The following is a 23,930-nucleotide window of genomic DNA, read 5'->3' on the forward strand; positions in this document are numbered from 1 at the left end:
GTGTCAGCATTCAGTACTGATAGGCCTTATTTGTTTTTGTTTAGATGAAGGGTATAGTTGCTCTTTAGATTGTTTACGGAATGTGCCCTCAGTCCCAAATGATGAAAATCACTCCTCATTGTCTGAGTATCAAAGTACCAAATTTGCTTTTGTCCGTGTATGATAGTCAATATGTGTCAAATTTACCTGACCCTGGCAACTGGATTCAAATAGTTCAAAATCAAGATGGATTCTCGAGGCCTGCTGAACTAGAGTAATAAATATAGGAATTTCAGATATATATTGTAATATATGTATTTGGGTTAGTGTGTGTATCACTGCTGTAGTAATATATTTTTGAAAATCCTGGTTTACAAGACAGGTTAGGTGGGGTTACTTGGTTACGGGGATAGGATGGAGGCGTGGGCTTTACTAGGGTGCTCTTTCCAAGGGCTGGTGCAGACTCGATGGGCTGAATGGCCTCCTTCTGCATTGTAAATTCTATGATTCTATGCTTTTTAGTTTAGAGACCCAAGGGTTATCATTGTATATCTCCAGAAGAATTGGGCTACCCTGGATGGGAGACAACTATCTAGGATCCAACACACCCCTCACTATCATGTAACTAAAGGGACACTAAATTGCCCTTAGTGTCCAACCTAACCTGTTAGACACTAAGGGGCAATTTTGTTTGGCCAATCCACCTAACCTGTACATGTTTGGACTGTGGAAGGAAACCGGAGCACCCGGAGGAAACCCATGCTGACACGGGGAGAACGTGCAAACTGATCAGCCACCACCTTCTCCATCTGTAACCTCACTGTCTTGCCCACCAAGATCGCCACCTCCCGAGCCCTACTATCGAACCCCAAATGAAACACCTGGCTCACCCACCCCTTCCTAAGCCTCACCTGATCCTTCACCCTCAAATGGTCCCCTGCAGCATCACCACGTCAACTTTTAAACTCTTCAAATGGGTAAAAACTCTCGCTCTCCTCATGGTCTCCCTCACGTTCGACGTCACTATTCTGACTATGGGTCTCTCATCACCCTCCCAGGCCCGCCCCATCCAATTATTACCGTCGAACGCCTTCCCAAATCCCCTCATCCACTCCCTCTTGCAAACGCCTCACCCAGTATCTATCCCCTCCCCCCATCATTCACACCTCCAGGATCTATTGAAACCTGTTCGAACAGGCTCCTCCCCCCACCACACTCCCGTTCACTAGCCAACCTTGGTTTTCTAGTGCGGTGACCCCCGCCAGAGCCTGTCCGCTCCTCCCCTCCCCCTCCTCAGTAACCCGCCACCATGTTCCCAAAAAACTCACCTCCTTTGAACCAAGAAACAACAGAACTGCACCCGCAAGGAAAAATCAAAACCAAAACCCAGAACACATGTAAACAACCCCCCATTCAAGAGATAGAAACAAAACCCCAATCAAATAGAAAACCCTCCATAAGAAAAACATAAACCCTGTCCCCACCAGCCAAGTCCAATTCCTAACTCTCATCTCATGCCCAGTGTTAATGAACGCATCCACGGCCTCCACTGTCTCAAATTGTGAGTTACTCTCAGCTTAGCTGGGTAGAGCACTCCAAATCTCACTCCGCTGCCATACAATGCCGCCTTTACCCATCCAAAGGCTGCCTGTCTTCTCACCAGCTCCATCGTCAGATCTTGGTATATTCGTATATCAACGCCTTCCTAGTTCACCTCTCGTCTCCACTATGCCCAACTCAAAACCTTCTCTATCACGTAGTAACTGTGAAAGCAGTCTATGACCGCCCTTGGTTGGTCATTCGCTTCAGGCTTCGTATCGGGAAGATTCTTCCCTCTTCCCCCTTCAACTCCGCAAACATCTTTGCAAAGTACTCGGTCGGCCGCGAGCCCTCCATCCCCTCGTGCAGGCCCATGATTTCCATTTCAGGACATGATAGCCACGGAAGATGCGTTCATAAAATGGGAAAGCAGGTTGATTATCTGCTGTAGATCCTCTGAATACTCCTGGTGGCAGACGGTAAGAGTGGGAGAGTATCCTGGTCATCCATACTGTAGAAAGCAATGACAGACCGCTGCAGCACTGCCGAGCATAACCGTGGATCAGTCCAATGGAAGTCCATGGTTACAATGCCCTCTTAGCGCAAGGTACCTGAAGAAGGAGGAGCCTTCTTCATGGAGGACCATTAAAGTTCATGGTCTGCTGATTTTGTTTTTACATCGGCTGCAAAGGTACAAACAAATATAGGTCAGTCAGCTTCTCAAGCTTGTTCCGCTTGCTGCCGGCTGGTTAAAGCACACAGTTGTTTCAGGCGGCAGTCTCTGCTTCTCTGAAAAAAGAGATTTTATGAAATATATGGACTCCATTCATCATTCTTGTCAAACTGGTTGTAGAATGTGCCGTGCAAGCATTTGGCCATTTATGGTGCAACCCAAGAGTGAATTACCAGCCTGGATTTTGCGGTTAGCGGCAGAGTGATGCTCGCTAATGTAGCCCCCTCCCTTTTCACCCTTTCTCCGCTCCCAGCACAGATTTGGTGGTACCCGATGTACCACTAGCCTCAAGTGAGCTGCTGATCTAGGATCCTGATTTTGGCTCAGTATCGCAGTTGGTGGTGCATTTTCCCACTGAACCTGCTTCAAACCCAACAATGCCAAGATCAGGCATTTGTTGTGATGTTTAAAATCATCAGTACAGACCTGCTTCACAATATCACTAGCATACAGGCCGTGGGAGTGCTGTGACACTCTTCCGCCCCCAGGAATAGCTACATGTCAAAAATTTGATGTGGGGTCTAATTTAAATCTCTACTCCTGTGACTAGTTTGCATCAAATAAATATAGTTTAACACAAGAAACAATAAAAATGAATTATATTCTGATAATATTTACAATACTGTTGAAACACACAGACAGAATTTAAAACCACCAAGTGGATTATTAAAATATTTAGTTGTTGGTGAACAGCCCATAATTTCTCAGTTAATTCTTCTACAGGAATCTCAGGGGGCAGAAGAGAAAGCTATTGACAAAAAAACAATTGAAGTGCTGAGATTAAGATCTAGCAAGTACAGATAAGAAGCAAAATAGGATTCTCCTTTGAGCTTTGCCTGATGGTAAATGCTCAGTGGATTGTAATACTAAGCCATTGGCACCAAGGAGGCAAGGACCATGTGGAACAGGGGATGAGGCCGTGTGGAGTAGGGAGGTGGGGGCTGTGTGGAGCAGGGGGATATGACCGTGTGGAGCAAGGGGATATGACCATGTGGACCAGGGGGATGGGGCCGTGTGGACCAGGGAGATGGGGCTGTGTGGGGGAGGGGGATAGGTCTGTGGGGTCCAGGAGGAGCAAGAGGCCAGGTGGCTTTTGGATGCTGTATATATGGGCTCCTAATTGTCTTCTGTCTGTGTATTGAGTTGGCCAATTTCGACTGGGATTGGAACAGATATTAGTATAATCACTCCGGGTTTGACAGAAAATTATTAACTCTACATTGTTCAGTGACTCCTGCTGAACGTGTCAGTGTGTTGGCATCTGTTTGGAATAGCTGAACAACAAAATCTCGGGCTGACTTTAAACCCAATCCCAGTGGTAGCAGAGTGAGGGGGGGGGGGGGGGGGGGGCGGGGCGGTGCTATGGTTATGCTGATGGAGGCCAGGGGTATGAGGAACAGATGGGAAAGTGGAGTTCAGCCCAAGTTTAGGTCACCCATGATCTTATTGAATGATGGAGTGAGCTTGAGGGACTGTACGGCTTGCTTCTGCTTCTCTTTCTTATGCAAAATGATGTAACCATGACCTGATCAAGTATTTTGGTTTAAGGCCTGATTATGGGTAGGGGAAGCAGATGTGGCTTTTCCATCAGATTAAACCTACTGCATTTTAGGCCAGAAGAGACACAGTGAATCTTGAAATTTTAGTTGAGCTTGCCTTGTATGCCAGACTGTGTAGGAATACTTTACCAAACATCACAAGGAAAGTATGGACTTACCTTCCCTCCAAATATATCAGATGTGCCTCTCCGCCATGCCAAACACCTGGGCCCCCAGCTGTGGTCTCCAGCATGCTGACTTCCAAATAATCAAAGATTATGGCCAAGTTCTGGATCATCAGCAGGGAAAACATATGGCCATTGAGGACCGACTTCTCCGGTTTGCTGTCTGGATTAAAAGAAAGATGACCATTCTGGTGTGTGGTGCAAGTCCCTTTTAGCCGAGGAGGAGAGGTAGGCAAAACGGAAATTGAGCATTTAAATTTGTGTTTGATAATATACTCCCCACATAGAACCACACAACATGGACTAGAGATTGGCAAGACGAATAGAAGCATTTTGCTTAGCTTGCTGAAACACGTAACTGGAAACACACAATTCACTCCCATAATTTTAGACCGTAGAAGCTTTAAACATTTTATAATCCATATTTAAATGCTTTATTTCCTTTTTTTACGACCTTATTATTTTTCTAGTTGCAATCAGCTATTGATTTACGAAAACACAGAGCAGTTGTCTGCTATGGGTTGTGGGTTCCTGCATCCATTCTGAGGGGAATTCAGTCACATTCACTCGTAATGTTCCTTGCAAGCTTCAGGGGACAAAATGACATTATTGCTGTAGCTCAACTCAGCAATTTCCTAACATCTCCATCTCAGAACAGGCAGGCTGAAATTCAGGGCCTTAGCACCTGCTTTTTCATACTATGATGTGCATCCGCTGGTATAGCACAGGGCAAAATCGCTGGTTTTGAAAGCAGACCAAGGCAGGCCAGCAGCGCAGTTCAATTCCTGTACCAGCCTCCCCGAACAGGCGCTGGAATGTGGCGACTAGGGGATTTTCACAGTAACTTCATTTGAAGCCTACTTGTGACAATAAGCGATTTTCATTTTTTCCAAAATAGCTTCCTTGATGTGCGTGAACACTTCTGGCATGAACTGAACTGGACACCATTTTATTTGGGAGGTTTGTTCTCATGCTGGTAGTGTTCACTGTCCCTTTGAAGTTCAATGTTCCAGCTAATGCCCTTTCTTAACCTAGCACAGCTGAAGTTTGTCCAGCAGCTGAATGACCCTCCACACCCTACCAATGTTGTTTGAACGGATTGTCAGCTTTAAAAAACATTTGGGAGACTTCCGGTGGCGGCATGTTGGGAATAATTGCACACAAGGCTGCTCCCGCCATGGTACTTTTTTTTTTGACCCTTTTTGCCCAGTTTTTGGGTTAAAACCTCACTAATTTGATAGGATACCATTTCCACACAAGAGAAATGTCCAGAACGTCCAGACCAAGGAGACCAGCAAATAAAGAATCGTCGACAGACTCAGAGGCTTCTGGAGGCTTGTCTGCTGAGAAAATGGCAGGGGCTGCTACCTTGACTCTGGCCACTCCATTAACGGACGAAATGCTTACAGGCATTTTGGCAACGATATTTCAGAAACAGTGGTGGGCTGTATCCGAGGACATCCACATCAATAGAAGAGGCCCTAGCTCCCATTCGGTCGCCATTGGTGTAAGCTTCTGAGATGGTAAAGGTGCATGGTGCATTGAAGGATGGTGGATCTAAACTCATCCAGGCAAGTGAGGAGTATCCCTTCACACTCCTGACTTGCGTCTTGTAGATGGTGGACAGGTTTTGAAGGGTCAAGAGGTGAGTTACTCACCTCAGGATTCCTAGCCTCAGACCTGCTCTTGTAGCCACAGTATTTATATGGCTATTTCAGTTCAGTTTTTGGTCAGTGGTAACCCCCAGAATGTTGGGGGTTGGAGAACAGTGGGCGATTCAGCAATGGTAATTTGAATGTCAAGAGGTGATGGTTAGATTCTCTCTTATTGAGAGAGTCATTGCCTGGCGATTGCTGTGACGTGAATGTTACTTGTCAGCTCAAGCTTGGAAATTGTGCAGCTCTTGCTGCATTTGCACATGGACTGCTTCAGTGTCTGAGGAGCTGCAAATGATGCTGAATGGATGGGGGTGGGGGGGGGGGGTCAAACAAATATTTTCCACACCTACGGTACTGACAAATCCCCCTTTTCCGAGTATTAACCTGCTGTATACCAAACATTCCCCTGTGACAATTTTGGACAGTTCCATACAGCCTCATGTGCCCACACATTCAAATTTTCTGTGTACGACCGCCCTGTCTTTGGATAGACGTGGAGGAAACTGTCCCGAATTCTCCGCCCGGGAATCGGCGGGGGCGGGAATCGTGCCGTGTCGGTCGGTGGGCCCCCCGCGGCGATCCTCCGGCCCGCGATGGGCTGACGTCCTGCCGCTGACAGGCCTTTCCCACCGGCGTGGTTTAAACCACCTCTGGTACCGGCGGGATTGGCGGCGCGGGCGGGCTCCGGGGGCCTTTGGGGGGGGGACGGGGCGATATGACCCCGAGGGGTGCCCCCACAGTGGCCTGGCCAGCGATCGAGGCCCACCGATCGGCGGGCGGGCCTGTGCCGTGGGCGCACTCTTTTTCTTCCGCCCCCGCCGATGCCTTCACCATGGCGGGAGCGGAAGAGACCCCCTCCCCTGCGCATGCGCCGGTATTACATCAGCAGCCGCTGACGCTCCGGCGCATGCGCGGACTTCCGCCCGCCAAGGCCTTTCGGCCCCGGCTGGCAGGGTGCCAAAGCCCGTTCATGCTGGCCGGCAGAGTGGGAACCACTCCAGCGCGGGCCTAGCCCCTAAAGGTGCGGAGAATTCCGACGCCAGAGTGGTTTGCCACTCCGGCCTGCCGGGACCCCCCGCCCCGCCGGGTAGGGGAGAATTCCAGCCCTGATCTGGAATAGAACAACTCCTGAAGCATTCAAGATTGTGATTGCTACTGATGACATCATTGAGAAATTCTCTTGTTGAACATTGGAAGCTGATTGGTGAACAGCAGAGGTTGCCACAAGAAATGTTCTGAATGTCGATAGTGACGAGTGAGCAATATTTTGTGGACTATATCCAGTAAACCCTTAATATATTTCTGTGCAGCATAAGGATTTTACTACAAATATAATGGTACAATACTGGTACATGAAGTATTTTCTGCAATGGTTGACATCGGAGGGTTTTTCTCTTTTTGTTTTCCTCCAGTATTACTGACAACTGACAAGCAATTGCAAACCTACATATTGAATATTAATTGATCAGTTTAAAATAATAAATCCCTTAACATGGGAGGTGAATTAACTTTTAAAATTTTTTTTTGTCTTTTTTTAAAGAACATTGTTCACTGTTTTATAATGTTGTGGATTGTCACGGCTGCTGTGATGGAATTTGTTAAAGGTACCAAACGTGAGCAGAGTTTTTAGAGTGGATTGTTGGATGTGGGTTGGCCTGAAGATGCCTCAGTAAGATGGAATCTCTTAATTAAAAATATTTCTTTTTTCAGCTTTGTAGTTGGGAAGCATTGACCAGGCAGGGAGAAATCTCCAGGAAGGATTTCCGTAATTGGTCCATTGGTTAAGTTACTGAACACCTTCTCCCTCCCACTCTGTACCAAATTTCCCCACACAACAAATTTCTGTTAATCTTTTTGGCGGTTTCTCCCAACTCTGCACTCACTTGTTACATGTTATAACTCTGAGAATGGATAATAATTAGACCAGATAAATCTTTTTCAGTTTCTCAGGGAAAACATATAAAAAAATGAAGCAGTAGGTTGGATTATGTAAACCCCTTCCAGAGAATTTAGTTACCTTTGTATGTTAGACTTTGATGCTTTCCTGACCCAGCTAATTGGCTATTGAACCACTTGGGTGTACTGACAACAGCTGATGAAAATCAATACCACTTTCATGAGTAGTAGAGCTTATAATCATCAGCTCAAGCACATGTGAGTTTCCTGGAGAGAATTTATGAAAGTACATTCGCTGTACGTTAGGCTAATACAGTCCCCACAGTTACACCTCCTATGCCAAATGGACCAGTTCATTGTAATGATGTCAATACAGGATATATAGGATATTAGATAAGTTCTCTTATTTCCCAATAAATGAACACTTGATTTCACCTTGAATTGGAACTGAGGCAGCTATTTAAATTGACACCTGAAGATGTGCTTTGTTCTTTAGCTTGCGCTGAGAGAGCACCTTTTTGCAGCAATTAGACGCTGTGGTGTTCAAGTACCACAGGCCAGGTTACTGACAGGTTCGCTATGGTAGCAGAATAACTTGTTGTTTGTAATGCCAGGGGATCAGATACAATATAAAACAGAAGATTTTATGATGAATTCTGCACATTGTGCATCTGGGCAGGGTGTGGGGGCATGTAGAATATTTTCTTAAAATCCAAGTTGATATCACAGAATTGTTACAGCACAGAAAGAGGCCATTCAACCCATTGTTCAGCCCACTCTCCACAGGAGCAATTTGCTAGTGTCACTCCACCACAGTAGATCTTCACAGTCTTCCTTCTCAGATTCAAATCCAATTTTCTCTTGAATGTCTCAATGGAACCTACCTCCATCACAATCCCAGGCTGTGCATTCCAGATCTGAACTGCTTGTTGCTTGAAAGGTTTTTTTTTCTCATTTCACCATTGCTTCTTTTGCCAATTATCTTGCATCTGTGCTCTCTTGTTCTCAATCCTTCCACCAATCAGAACAGTTTTTTTCCCTATCTGCTCTGTACTCACCCTTCATATTAAGAAGTCTTCCAACACCTGGTTAAAGTCCAACAGGTTTGTTTCAAACACGAGCTTTCGGAGCACTGCTCCTTCCTCAGGTGAATCTCACAGAAGGCTCACCCTTCATGATTGTGAATACCTCTATCAAACCTCCGCAACCTTCTCCGGGGAAAACAGTTCCGACTTCTCCAATCTATATCACTGAAATTCCTTATCCCAGGGAACATTCAGGCAAATGTTTTCTGCACTCTTCTCTAATGCCTTTACATATTTCTGGAAGATTGGTGCCCGGAACAGGACGCAATATTCCTATTGAGGTTCAACCTGTATCCTGTATACATTTAACATAACTTCCTTGCTTTTATATGCTGTGCCTCAATTAATGAAGCCAAGGACACTATGCTTTATTAACTGTGCACCCAACCTGCCCTGCCACCTTCAATGATTTATACATATATACACCTGGATCCCCCTGCTCCTTCACCCACCTTTAAAACGGTACCTTTTTAAAATAAAATGTCTCTCCATGTTCTTCCTACCAAAATAAATCACTTCACACTTGCATTTTATTTCATCTGTCACTTGTTCGCCCATTCCCGTACCCTGTCTATGGCCTTTTGAAGTTCCGTCCTCCTCCCAATTCACATACTTCGAAGTGCATCGCCCTCAGATCTTGAAATTGTATTCTGCACACCAAAATCTAGGTCGTGAATATATATCAGGAAGAGCAAGGTTCCCAACACTGACCCCCACAACAAACTTCCTCAAATCTGAAAAATATCACGTAACAACTGCTGTCTGTTTCCCGTCACTCAGCCAATTTTGTATCCATGTTGCTCGGTATTCTTTTATTCCGTGAGCTGTAACTTTTCCCACAAGTCTGTTGTGTGTCACTTTTACCAAATGCCTTCTGGAAGACAACATAAATAGCATTACCCTCATTAATCTTCTCTGTTACCTCATTAAGAAAAACTCCAGCAAGTTAGTTGAGCACTATTTACCCTTATCTGTGTTGGCTTTCCTTTATTAAACTCATTTGCCCGGTGGCAATTTTGTAATTATTGTTTTGAGAAGCTTCCCCACCAGGTTAATCTGACTGGCCTGTAATTCATTGGCTGAACTTTGTACTCTTTATTTGAACAATTCTCCTGTCCTCTGAGTCTATGAAAGAGGGGAAATTATGGCCAGTCTTTCTGCAATTTCCACACTCATTTCCTTCAGTATCACTGTTGCTTCACTGCTCCAGAGTCCCTGGTTCGATTCCCCGCTGGGTCACTGTCTGTGTGGAGTCTACACCTTCTCCCTGTGTCTGCGTGGGTTTCCTCTGGGTGCTCCGGTTTCCGTCCACAGTCCAAAGATGTGCAGGTTAGGTGGATTGGCCATGATAAATTGCCCTTAGTGTCCAAAAAGGTTAAGTGGGGTTACTGGGTTACGGGGATAGGGTGGAGGCGTGGGGTTGAGTAGGGTGCTCTTTCCTCGGGCTGGTGCAGACGCAATGGTCCGAATGGCCTCCTTCTGCACTGTAAATTCTATAAATTCTATCTCCAGTCATGGTTCCTCATCCACATCTTTTCCTTGATGAAGACAGATGCAAAATATTAATGTAATGCTTTAGCCATGCTTCCGTCTCCATTGCTTAAATCCCTCTTTTGCTTCTCTTAGTTGCTTTTTCCATTTCTCTAAACGAGACCTCTGAAATGAGAATATTGTCAGCAAGATCCCATGGAGCGATTGCCCCCACCCCCTGCCATTGATGTAATGAGTTTCCTGCCCAGAAAGGTTGGGAACCACATTTAAATAAATTATCATATCAGTAAAAGGTTTCCCCGCTGTATAGTTCTCCCCGCACCCACATTGGGACCGTCACGTTGGCAAGCTTTACAACAGGTTTGTAAAAACAGGAACCAGGAGAAAGGAACCAACCAGGATTGCACTGTTAATTACTCCCTCTGGGGCTGGGAGGGGGATGGTTTCCTCTTATCTGTGTGGGGGTGATGCCCCCAATCCGTGGGGGTAGTCTCCCTGTACATTGTGGCGGGAGGTTAGTTCTCATTCTATATCGGAGAACTCCGGATCTCAGCATTGCCAGCGTTTTCTGGCCATGCCCGCCCCCTCCCCCCCCCCCCCCCCCCCCCCCCCCCCCACGCGTCACGGTATGGGCCATGTCTGCAGATTCTCTTTGCACCAAATGTTAGACTGGTGAGCTGCACGCCGGTTTTTTCACCTCAGCCCCTGGTCTGTGCGCCAATGATCCCTCAAGGCAGCCCATTGTTTGATAACATCTTGCCTGCCAACCTTTGATTCCATTTGGTCTAGGCCAGATCCATTTGCACCACATTGAAATTGGTTTTCCGCCCAGCTAATTATTCTTAGCCTGGATTGTTCCCAATATAATGTCAATCCCCTGGCCAACAACCCCTTCCTCCCTCCAACCCCCAAACAACCCTCAACATTTTAAATACAAACATCAAAGAAAAATAAGCAGGAATCCACCCTTACCCCATACATAGTCACCAACAACCTACACAGTCAAACCACTCCCCCCCCCAACCCCTCCCCCTTAATGTTCAGTGTCATCCAAATCTTGAAAGTGCAAATAAACAACGCCCATGAATTGTAGAACCCCTCCTTCCTTCCCCTCAACTCAAACTTCACTTTCTCAAGTGTTAAGAACTTCAACAGATCCCCCGCCACGCCAGGGCACAGGGTGGAGAGACTGACCTCTACCCCACCAGGATCCGCCTTTGGGCGATCAGCGAGGAGAAAGCTAAAATATCTGCCTCTGCACCCGCTTCCAACCCCAGCTGATCCGATACCCCAAATATGGCTTCCAGGGGACCCGGTTCAGGTTTCATATGCACCATCTTCGAGATTACCCTGAAGGCCCCCTCCAATACCCTTCCATTTGGACAGGGGCAAAACAAATGAACGTGATTTGCGGGAGGCTCCCCACAGTGTTCACGAACATCTTCTTCCCCCTCAAAGAGTCGGCTCATCCTCATCTTTATGAGGTGCGCCATCTACACCATCCCCAGCTGTATCAGCCCCAACCTCACGCACGAGGTTGAAGCATTTAACCACCGGAGCACCTCACACCACAACCCCTCCTCCATGTCCTCCCCCAACTCTTCCTCCCACTTTGTCTTAATCCCCTCCAGCGATGCCTTATCTTCTCCCAGAATCACCCCATAAATCGCCGACATCCCCCTCTCCACTCACCCTGTCGTCAGCATCTCCTCCAACAGTGTGGGGGCCGACGGCGCCGCAAATCTCTATATCTCCTTCTTATACCTAAACATCTCCCCCTGCCCCAACCCATATTTCGCCCCCAGCTCCTCCAGTCCCGCAAAACAAATCCTTTAGTGCCCTAACTCCCTCTTCCCAGGCTCGAACCTATGATTCCCCGAATCGGCATTTCCCTTGACCCCGCCCCCAGCCTAAAGTTCTGGTGCAACTGCCTCCAGACTTTCAATGTCGCTACTACCATCGGACTACGAGTATTTCCCCGGCAACATCGAGAGCGGCGCTGTTGCCACGCCCTCTGCCCCAACCCCCCCCCCTCCATTCTAACCCACTGGGAGCGCCCCCCCCCCCCCCCCCCCCCCCCCCCCTCCCAACCCAACTCCTCAGCTTCTCCACATCCGCTGCCCAATAGTAATGCAGTAAATTCGGAAGACCCAACCCCCCCTGACTGCCGTCTGCTCTGCAACAGCGCCTTTCTAATCTTAGCCACCCCCCCCCCCCCCCCATATAACCAAGGTAACCATCTTTTTAACCTCCTTGAAAAATGCCTTTGGCAGGAAAATCGGCAGGCACTGAAAAATAAACAAAAATCGTGGCAACATCTGCCAGCGACAGAGGGAGATCATCCCACCTTGCCAAATCTACTATCACCCTCCCCACCAAACCACTAACATTTATACCTACGAGCCCTCCCCTCAATACTCCGCTACCCCTTTTAGAACATAGAACATAGAACAGTACAGCACAGAACAGGCCCTTCAGCCCTCAATGTTGTGCCGAGCCATGATCACCCTACTCAAACCCACGTATCCACCCTATACCCGTAACCCAACAACCCCCCCCTTAACCTTACTTTTATTAGGACACTACAGGCAATTTAGCATGGCCAATCCACCTAACCCGCACATCTTTGGACTGTGGGAGGAAACCGGAGCACCCGGAGGAAACCCACGCACACAGGGGGAGGACGTGCAGACTCCACACAGACAGTGACCCAGCCGGGAATCGAACCTGGGACCCTGGAGCTGTGAAGCATTTATGCTAACCACCATGCTACCCTGCTGCCCCTTCGTTGTGCTCACAGCATTCTGGCTGATCTTGCAGTGATTGTCTCACTCTCCCTGCCTCCTTTTATTCTCGCTGTGCTCTCGCCTCCCACTGATCCCACAGTGACCCTATCTCACACTCTCCACCATTCCTTTAATCTCCGCTGTCCTTTCACCTCTCCTGTTAGCCTCTCAGTAGGAATGCAATAACATGAATGTAATAATAAAAATGCTTCATTGATTTGATGCCATTAGTCAGAGTTGCCTCAGTCCGACGTGTGCACATAAAACCCTATTTATTATTCCATGGATATGTTGTAGGAGGCCGTACTCTGCAGCATTTGGATTTGGCTTCCCGAAAGCTGCAGAGGAGTGGGTGCCCAACAGCTGATTTCTTACATCTCACTCGTAACAAATTTTAAAATCCTCCTCTTTTCTACTGTGGTAAATGTAGTTGTTTCTTGGTCTTTAAATAGCATAAAAGCTTATTCCCTGTGCTGGTGTTTCCAGCCGCTTCCAGAAAATCTTAGCTGAACCTTGCTTGACAACCGTATTCATATTTTACCATTTATGTTTGATGCGCTATCAATCGTACTAAAGACTCGAATTGGTACAATAGAGGCTTTATTACAGTTAGCTGTTTGTCCTCCGACTGCAGCTGGTAGAATGGCTGATCATAGAACATAGAACATAGAACAGTACAGCACAGAACAGGCCCTTCGGCCCTCGATGTTGTGCCGAGCAATGATCACCCTACTCAAACCCACGTATCCACCCTATACCCGTAACCCAACAACTCCCCCCCTTAACCTTACTATTAGGACACTACGGGCAATTTAGCATGGCCAATCCACCTAACCTGCACATCTTTGGACTGTGGGAGGAAACCGGAGCACCCGGAGGAAACCCACGCACACACGGGGAGGACGTGCAGACTCCACACAGACAGTGACCCAGCCGGGAATCGAACCTGGGACCCTGGAGCTGTGAAGCATTTATGCTAACCACCATGCTACCGTGCTGCCCTTAAAAAAAATATATCATATCAGGAGAAGTCATGCATATTTATACGGCTCCTTGTGGGCGGAGCTAGCTGGCGGGGCTACCAACGAACTTGTAGTATAGGTACTACTGTACATCCCCTAATACAGGCACACATAATTACACAGTGGATCACCACAATGTTCAAGGCCCAAATATCTGTTCGTTCATGTGAGATATCAACTAAGGTAGACGATAGTCAGGACGCCAAAGCACATAGTGATACAGTGGGGAAGGTAACAATGACAAAGGAGAGTACTTGCAGGCAAGGAGATGGGTTGAAGTGTGTATACTTTAATGCAAGAAGCATCAGGAATAAGGTGGGTGAACTTAAGGCATGGATCTGTACTTGGGACTACGATGTGGTGGCCATCACAGAAACTTGGATAGAAGAGGGGCAGAAATGGTTGTTGGAGGTCCCTGGTTATAGATGTTTCAACAAGATTAGGGAGGATGGTAAAAGAGGTGGGGGGGTGGCATTGTTAATTAGTGATAGTATAACAGCTGCAGAAAGGCAGTTCGAGGGGGATCTGCCTACTGAGGTAATATGGGTTGAAGTTAGAAATAGGAAAGGAGCAGTCACCTTGTTGGGAGTTTTCTATAGGCCCCCCAATAGCAGCAGAGATGTGGAGGAACAGATTGGGAAACAGATTTTGGAAAGGTGCAGAAGTCACAGGGTAGTAGTCATGGGCGACTTCAACTTCCCAAACATTGAGTGGAAACTCTTTAGATCAAATAGTTTGGATGGGGTAGTGTTTGTGCAGTGTGTCCAGGAAGCTTTTCTAACACAGTATGTAGATTGTCCGACCAGAGGGGAGGCCATATTGGATTTAGTACTTGGTAATGAACCAGGGCAGGTGATAGATTTGTTAGTGGGGGAGCATTTTGGAGGTAGTGACCACAATTCTGTGACTTTCACTTTAGTAATGGAGAGGGATAGGTGCGAGCAACAGGGCAAGGTTTATAATTGGGGGAAGGGTAAATACAATGCTGTCAGACAAGAATTGAAGTGCAGAAGTTGGGAACATAGGCTGTCAGGGAAGGACACAAGTGAAATGTGGAACTTGTTCAAGGAACAGGTACTGCGTGTCTTTGATATGTATGTCCCTGTCAGGCAGGGAAGAGATGGTCGAGTGAGGGAACCATGGTTGACAAGAGAGGTTGAATGTCTTGTTAAGAGGAAGAAGGAGACTTATGTAAGGCTGAAGAAACAAGGTTCAGACAGGGCGCTAGAGGGATACAAGATAGCCAGGAGGGAACTGAAGAAAGGGATTAGGAGAGCTAAGAGAGGGCATGAAAAATCTTTGGCGGGTAGGATCAAGGAAAACCCCAAGGCCTTTTACACATATGTGAGAAATATGAGAATGACTAGAGCGAGGGTAGGTCCGATCAAGGACAGTAGCGGGAGATTGTGTATTGAGTCTGAAGAGATAGGAGAGGTCTTGAACAAGTATTTTTCTTCAGTATTTACAAACGAGAGGGGCCATATTGTTGGAGAGGACAGCGTGAAGCAGACTGATAAGCTTGAGGAGATACTTGTCAGGAAGGAAGATGTGTTGCGTGTTTTGAAAAACTTGAGGATAGACAAGTCCCCCGGGCCTGACGGGATATATCCAAGGATTCTATGGGAAGCAAGAAATGAAATTGCAGAGCCGTTGGCAATGATCTTTTCGTCCTCGCTGTCAACAGGGGTGGTACCAGAGGATTGGAGAGTGGCGAATGTCGTGCCCCTGTTCAAAAAAGGGAATAGGGATAACCCTGGGAATTACAGGCCAGTTAGTCTTACTTCGGTGGTAGGCAAAGTAATGGAAAGGGTACTGAGGGATAGGATTTCTGAGCATCTGGAAAGGCATTGCTTGATTAGGGATAGTCAGCACGGATTTGTGAGGGGTAGGTCTTGCCTTACAAGTCTTATTGAATTCTTTGAGGAGGTGACCAAGCATGTGGATGAAGGTAAAACATGGATTTTAGTAAGGCATTTGATAAGGTTCCCCATGGTAGGCTTATACAGAAAGTAAGGAGGCATGGGATAGTGGGAAATTTGGCCAGTTGGATAACAAACTGGCTAACCGATAGAAGACAGAGAGTGGTGGTGGATGGCAAATATTCAGCCTGGAGCCCAGTTATCAGTGGCGTACCGCAGGGATCAGTTCTGGGTCCTCTGCTGTTTGTGATTTTCATTAACGACTTGGATGAGGGAGTTGAAGGGTGGGTCAGTAAATTTGCAGATGATACGAAGATCGGTGGAGTTGTGGATAGTGAGGAGGGCTGTTGTCGGCTTCAAAGAGACATAGATAGAATGCAGAGCTGGGCTGAGAAGTGGCAGATGGAGTTTAACCCTGACAAGTGTGAGGTTGTCCATTTTGGAAGGACAAATCTGAATGCGGAATACAGGGTTAATGGTAGGGTTCTTGGCAATGTGGAGGAGCAGAGAGATCTTGGGGTCTATGTTCATAGTTCTTTGAAAGTTGCCACTCAAGTGGATAGAGCTGTGAAGAAGGCCTATGGTGTGCTAGCGTTCATTAGCAGAGGGATTGAATTTAAGAGCTGTGAGGTGATGATGCAGCTGTACAAAACCTTGGTCAGGCCACATTTGGAGTACTGTGTGCAGTTCTGGTCACCTCATTATAGGAAGGATGTGGAAGCTTTGGAAAAGGTGCAAAGGAGATTTACCAGGATGTTGCCTGGAATGGAGAGTAGGTCATACGAGGAAAGGTTGAGGGTGCTAGGTCTTTTCTCATTAGAACGGAGAAGGATGAGGGGCGACTTGATAGAGGTTTATAAGATGATCAGGGGAATAGATAGAGTAGACAGTCAGAGGCTTTTTCCCCGGGTGGAACACACCATTACAAGGGGACATAAATTTAAGATAAATGGTGGAAGATATAGAGGGGATGTCAGAGGTAGGTTCTTTACCCAGAGAGTAGTGGGGGCATGGAATGCACTGCCTGTGGTAGTAGTTGAGTCGAAAAATTTATGGACCTTCAAGCGGCTATTTGATAGGTACTTGGATTAGGGTAGAATAAGGGAATGTAGGTTAACTTCTTAAGGGCAGCACGGTAGCATTGTGGGTAGCACAATTGCTTCACAGCTCCAGGGTCCCAAGTTCGATTTCGACTTGGGTCACTGTCTGTGTGGAGTCTGCACATCCTCCCCGTGACTGCGTGGGTTTCCTCCGGGTACTCCGGTTTCCTCCCACAGCCCAAAGATGTGCAGGTTGGGTGGATTGGCCATGAAAAATTGTCCAAAATTCTATGATTAACCTAGGACAAAAGTTCGGCGCAACATCGTGGGCCGAAGGGCCTGTTCTGTGCTGTATTTCTCTATATGAAAAGAAATGTTAGCAGAGAATGGGGTTTTGTGTGCGGCTGGACAGAAAGGCTGTTTAACAATTAGTGTTGAACAACATCTTCCAATTTGGGCTGGAGTGGAATCAGAGCTATTTCAATACCGCACCCAACTGCAGCAGTGGCTAAGATACATGACAGACACCCCAATGTTTTAATTTTGTCAGACTGTGAGGAAATGATCCCTCGCTCCAAGAGCGATTGCATGAAAAAATAGGGAAATGGAATATTAAAACAAACTACTGACACAGCCTTAAAATATCTTTCACATCACACCAGAAAGTAGCTTGCAATTACCCCTTAACCAATGCTAATCAATACAGGGACACAATAATCTTTAACTGCTATCTTATTTCCACTCAAACAACAGAACCATCTCGGATCTCGATCCACTTTTAAATATAGTTATCACTCAGGAATACTTGCTGTATAGAGCTGTGTTTTGAGATTGTTTAAAAAGATAGACCTGAACCCTGTCAGAATAATGCAGAATCTCTGGCTGTATTTCTTCAGAAACCTCTTGCCTTCCAGCCACAAACCAAGGGCGTGGTTCAACAGACTTGAGTTGAGGTCAGCTGAACGGCCTGATTAACGGGGTGTCTCTCAGTGCTGCAGCGCTGTGAAATATCTCGCTATTCACCGGCATCTTGCCATATTTTTGGGCCTCGGGGAGATTCTCTCCGCTGAGGCCGCACTTAGAGAGACAGATTGGGGTGCCATTTTGGAAGGCTGTCCCAATCAGCCACCTGTTTCCGACTCACCACCCCAACCTTGGAGAGGCCCCTGGGAATTCTCCCTCACAACTCCCCCTCTCTGGTAAGATCGCCCCGGGCCCGTTCCCTGGCAGAGCCAACCTGGCACCTGGGCAGCCTAGTAGTGCCCCTGCCAGCCTGGCAATGCCAGTGCCTGGGTGGCACTACCAATGTGCCAGGCTGGTGGTGCTAGGGAGAGAGCTAGGGTGCCACCTGAGGGTCTCCAATGACCTGGGAGACCCACCCAGCTGCCGTTACGCCTGGTCCACGTTTGTCTCCCAGGCAGGGCCATTGAGTCCCAGGATATGGCTCATTTAAATATGCTGGTCTGGATCACACCCACTGAGGGCGAGAACCAGATTGCGATGGAATCTCGTGAGATGTTTTGAACCTTGTAATCTCGGGTGCGAAGAGGCTGTTGAATTGTGCCCCAAAACTCTGAACCTCAACACCTGACTGCTTCAACTTTTGGCTCCTCCTGTTAACTACATCATCTCACTAACTGAACACAATTTCTCTAATTGACTACTCTGCAGGGAGCCCTCTTAATGTAAACAAAAATCCATTGGCCCAAACTTTTGCAATGCAAACGGGGATTTTTAAAGACGCTATTGCAGCAGTCGTACACACACTAACTTTTAACCCTTACTGTACCAAATACGCATAATAAACTATACCTCAAATTCCTACATTCATCACATAGCACACTTAGTTAATTCAATGGCTTCGTAAATTTGTAGTACAGTAAGACTGACATTGCAGCCCTGCATCATAGTACCATTGCATTCTGCTCACAATGTGATGATGATGCAGTTGGCATTTCGCAGTGTGCAACTGCAGCCTGGCTTACATGGAGTAACAAATCGGTTGCAGCACAGAAGGTGACCTTCGGTCCATCATTCCTGTGCTAGCTCTCTACGACAGCAACTCAACTAATCTCACTGCCTTACCCTTTCCCCATAGTCTTGCAGTTTGTTTTCTGTGTAAATGCTTATCCAGTTCCCTTTGAAAGTCATGATTGAATTTTAACACTGTTTATGGCCTTTTTTTCTATTCGGTCAAGTTTAGGTCAGCCTATATGTGGCCTCCATCTTTTATATTTAGTCTGACAGGAGAAAGCTTATATAGTGGCTCCTGTTTAAATGAAACACACGCCTTTAAGTGAGTCTTGGAGCCTCTGAAGGAAGCACTCCATCTTAGTTACCTCATACCCTGTTATTTAGCATCTGGATTCTCTGGACTCCAGCTGCGTGCTTCTTGATGGCAAGAGGCGGTGCGCCATTCACTGTCGGCAGGATTCTCTGCCCTATTGTTGTCATTGATGCCAGCCCACGCTGCCGAGAAACCCGTGGGTGGGGGTACGCTGCCGGTGGAACCTGAGAATCCCCCCGACAGCGAATGGCTGGAGAATTCCGGCCGAGGTCATTTCTGCAAAGAACAGAGAACAAAGAACAATACAGCCCTTTGGCCCTCCAAGCCTATCTGGACCAACCGCCTGTATCCTTCTATACCTCATCTGTTCATGTGTCTACCCAGATAATTCTTAAAGGTCGTTAACGTATCTGCCTCAACCTTTACCTCACGTGGCAATGCATTCCAGGCCACCACCACCCTCTGTGTAAAAAATCTTCCCCCACACATCTCCACTGAACCTTTCACCCCTCACCTTGAAACTGTGCCCCCTTGTAATTGTCATTTCTGCCCTGGGAAAAAGCCTTTGCAGTTGACCATCAGGTTGTTCACAGAAATGCTCCAGTGAATTCCTTCCTGTATCTGCAGAAAAGGGGTGCAATCAGGTTTGAGGATTGAAAAATTACTTTCATTCTGATGTGGGTAATTTGTGTGTGGGGTCATGTAACCAACTAAAATATCTTATTGAAGTAGTTAAGTATGAAGGAGTCACTACACAGGTGCTAAATTGAACAAAATGTATGAATAAATCCTGGGTGATGAGATTTGTAATTTCCTTGAATAAATTGAATTGGTTTTAAATTTTATTTTAAGACGAATGGTATTTGACTGGAAGCTGTCAATCTCTGGTCAGAACTGAATTTAAATCCACCGTCAAGATTGAAAAATATTGAGAATTTCCCTTTCATCAACTCTTTTCTATCCTCTTGTATCATCATAATTATATAAGAAATTTCAAAGCATCTAGTATACTCCAAGCAGGACACCTTTTATAGAACACCCACAAATCACAACCGATCGCAATCTTTTGTACTTTTGCCTCAGTCTGCTTCTGACACGGAGACAAGAATGCAAGTCTACAATGATTATTCTAAATCTGCTGAACTTGCAACTCGTTAAAATGTTGACAGGGAGAGACTAGGGCCAGGATTCTCCGAAATCCCGGCCAAGTGTTAACACTGGCTTAAACACCGGAGTGGTGTACGCTGGCGTCAACGGCCTCCTGACCCAGCAATTCAGCTGTCTTCACGCGCTGCTCCTGCACCGAAAGACGGACCTGCAAGGCTGGCGCCTGTCCACGCATGTGCGTGATGGCTATCTCCGAGGCGGCACATGCGCGTGGTTGCCGACTCCGTGCCAGCGCCGCGCAACATGGCGGAGACCTACAGCGGGCCCCCACAGAAGGTGGCAGGCCCACTCCAGATCGTGGGCGCCCGCCGATCAGAAGCCCCCAATTGCGCGCCTGGACCCCGTGGAGTCTCCCCTGGAGTCAGATCCCCCCCCCCACCCAGGGCATCCACCGTGGCCGTGGGTCCGAACGCGGGTCCGAACTCCCACTGGGTGGTACCAGGTTGAAACCAAGCCAGTGGAACTCGGCGAGAGTTCGCTGGTCAACCACAGAGAATCGCCACGGGGGCCTCTTTCAGTGGTGCTCAATGGGCCACACCGACCACGCAGGTGCGATTGCCGCCGATTCTCCGGTCGCCGGAGAATTGCGTCCCGGCATCGGAGCGGCGTGGTGGGATTTTGCCACGTCCCCGGCAATTCTCCGACCCGGCATGGACTCGGAGAATCCCGCCCTAGGTGTTTCCTCACACTAGTCTTCTTCTTCGGCGATGATTCGCTGATGAGTGTGATTGTCCAGCTAAGAAACTTGAGGGGAGGCAATGGCATGGTGGCATTGGTGGCATTGTTATTGAACTAATGATCCTGACACCCAGGGTGATGCTCTGGAGACGTGGGTCCAAATTCAATACAAATCTGGAATTAAAAGTCCAATGATGACCATGAAATCATTGTCGATTGTCGTAAAAACCCATCTCATTCACTCATGTCCTTTAAGGAAGGAAATCCGTTGGCTTTACATGATCTGGTCTTCATGTGTGACTCCAGACCCTGCTCTTCAAAGTCCTGCCATGTTGAAACCTGCAGCGTAGTTTACGTTTCAGAGCAAAGTGGTTGACTCTTCAATGCCCTCTGAAATGGTCTAACAAACCAGTCAGTTCTAGGCAATAAATGTTAGACGAGCCAACAATACCTACATCCTCTGAACAAATTTTTAAAAACTCTCTTGTGTTACTGGTTAGGTTCTGTGGGTCCTTGCGTGGCTGATGAGGTTGACCCGAGAACCGCACGCTTGGTAGGTGTTTTCCAGAGGTGGGATCAGTCCTTGGTCTATCAATTGTTGGTTAAATAACAATTACAAAAATGGCAACAGGACCATTTTGCCGTAAAGCATTAGATTGCATCTCAACTATCCTCTTATTGGGAAAGCTGGACAAGAGAGAGATGAACAAGGAATTGAGGAGAATGTGAGGGGAAAGGAATAAAACAGTTTGAAAGATTACACATCAACATCTTTCCGTTTCTATGACTATTGACTTTAAAAAGATATTGAACTTTTTTTCAATCTTTCAGCGAATGACACAATTGGCCAATTTTTGAAAATAAAAGTCTGACTAGTGGAGAAGAGCCACACAGCTGTCACATGGGATGATTTCTTTCATTCATCGCTCCTGAACTTGCAATCACAACTTGCAATTTTCAATGGTCGCTTTCCTACACTTGACCTCAGACTACTTGTATACTTCCTTACAGAAGATACCTCGTCACATGCCTCGTCACATGGGCGGGGTTTGGGGGAATGATTCCGATTCATTATAAGCTGTTACCATCACTGAGCGTCAGGATTCCCGCAACTTCACTGTGGCAGGGGGCAGGATCAATCACAGAGAGGTCTCTTGCCGATGTGAAACGGGATCTGCATGTCTCGCAAGATTTCTGGCTCCATCACCAAACCCGGCCAAATAGAACGGGTGCAGAAAATTCCTGCCTCAATGTACAAGCCTTAATGGAACAGATCAGGTTGACATCTAGATGTTACAATTATCGTAGGCTACCCTTGAGAAATGCCATGGGGAATCAAGTTGTCGGGTGAGATTCCCTGGTCATGTCCGCCTGGCGATCGGAAATTCCCGCCCGAAGTCAATGTCCGCATCCTGCCCGTGGCGATTGTCAGGTGGAAGAATCCAGCCCATAGTTCCTAAATTATAATCTGGCTCCAGGCAGCCATGCAAAAAATAAACCGAAGGAGCATGGAGGTGATGGCAGGAAGGATTAACTTTGTTGTCACAGACCAATTCCAGTTTTGCTCTGTGCAGTTGCTGACCTGGGGTGGCATTTCCCACCTTTATGGATTGAAACAAAATTCTAGAATTAAAACAAAAATCAATTATCATAGAATTTACAGAGCAGAAGGAGGCCATTCGGCCCATCGAGTCCACACCGGCTCTTGGAAAGAGCACTCTACCCAAGGTCAACACCTCCACCCTATCCCCATAACCCAGTAACCCCACCCAACACTAAGGGCAATTTATCATGGCCAATCCACCTTACCTGCACGTCTTTGGACTGTGGGAGGAAACCGGAGCACCCGGAGGAAACCCATGCACACACGGGGAGGAGGTGCAGACTCCGCACAGACAGTGACCCAAGCCGGAATCGAACCTGGGACCCTGGAGCTGTGAAGCAACAGCGCTAACCACAATGCTACCGTGCTGCCCATGAGAGAAACTAAAAAATATTGAAATGTAATCTGTCATATTGTTTTAAATGCAAATAGATCAGGATTCAGTCAGGTCTTGATGTTGGTTAGAGGTATCAAGAGGTATCAGAAATTTAATACAAATAGATATTATATCACTGATTTAGCTGAGTGCCAACATACAGTTAGTTGCCATAAATACAATCATTGTTTCACTTCACTACTTCAGTGTGACAGTGAGTAATAAGGGTTTTTTGTGAGCTCTTCAACAGAATAGGAAAAATGTGCGGGAGATCTTATTAGCGGTTCATTCCAGAGAGAAAGAGATTCTGCTGAGTAAGATACAAAGGCTGACTGCTCGGATTCTCGTGTCAGATGGTTGTGGGGTTCTAATGTAGGTACAATGTAAGTCTAGGCTGACTAGTCTGCAGTACTGAGGGAGTGTTATATTATTGAAAATGCTGTCCTTTGGATGAAACATTAAACTAAGGCCCTGACTGCTTGGTCAGATTGACGGTAAACAGGAGCAAGGAAGTTGTCCCAGTATCCCTGACTACATATCCCTCAAACAATACCATGAAAAACAGTAAGCGGTCATTTATCTCATTGTTGTTTGTGAGACTTAGGGGGAATTTTCTCCATATTTGGCAGTGTGGCAGCGGATGGGTAAAGTGGCATTGAAGCTGCAGGCTTTCTCTGCTGTATTGTTGGGAACTGAAAGGAAAGAAAGCCAAGGGGGTGTGTCTGACAACAGAGTCCAGCCTGCAGTTAACTTAGCCTTTCAAAGATTGGGGCGCCGTTTCTAAAGGCTGCCAAAAAGTTCATTTGGACGTATCACTCCATGCCGCCCACTGTCCGGCACCCCATCCCATCCCCAAGCAATGCACTCACCTGAGCTCCTGTGGGATGTTTGCCTGTCATGGGGGGGCGGGGTTTGGGGGAATGATTCCGATTCATTATAAGCTGTTAC

General features: G+C 47.0%; 1 protein-coding gene and 1 long non-coding RNA gene across 16 annotated transcripts in view; one reads left to right on the forward strand and one right to left on the reverse strand.

Annotated features, from left to right (window-relative positions):
- Nucleotides 1–23,930, forward strand: part of cacna1ab (calcium channel, voltage-dependent, P/Q type, alpha 1A subunit, b) — a 617,073-nt gene that overhangs the window by 203,555 nt on the left and 389,588 nt on the right. The window lies entirely within an intron of this gene.
- Nucleotides 1–23,930, reverse strand: part of LOC119957093 — a 120,964-nt gene that overhangs the window by 43,682 nt on the left and 53,352 nt on the right. For all 6 annotated transcript variants that reach the window (XR_005458745.1, XR_005458742.1, XR_005458744.1 and 3 more), the window contains exon 2: nt 3,969–4,137. This is a non-coding gene — a long non-coding RNA (uncharacterized LOC119957093). The remainder of the gene's footprint in view (nt 1–3,968; nt 4,138–23,930) is intronic.

Source organism: Scyliorhinus canicula, chromosome 25, assembly GCF_902713615.1.
Source record: "Scyliorhinus canicula chromosome 25, sScyCan1.1, whole genome shotgun sequence".
NCBI lineage: Eukaryota > Metazoa > Chordata > Chondrichthyes > Carcharhiniformes > Scyliorhinidae > Scyliorhinus > Scyliorhinus canicula.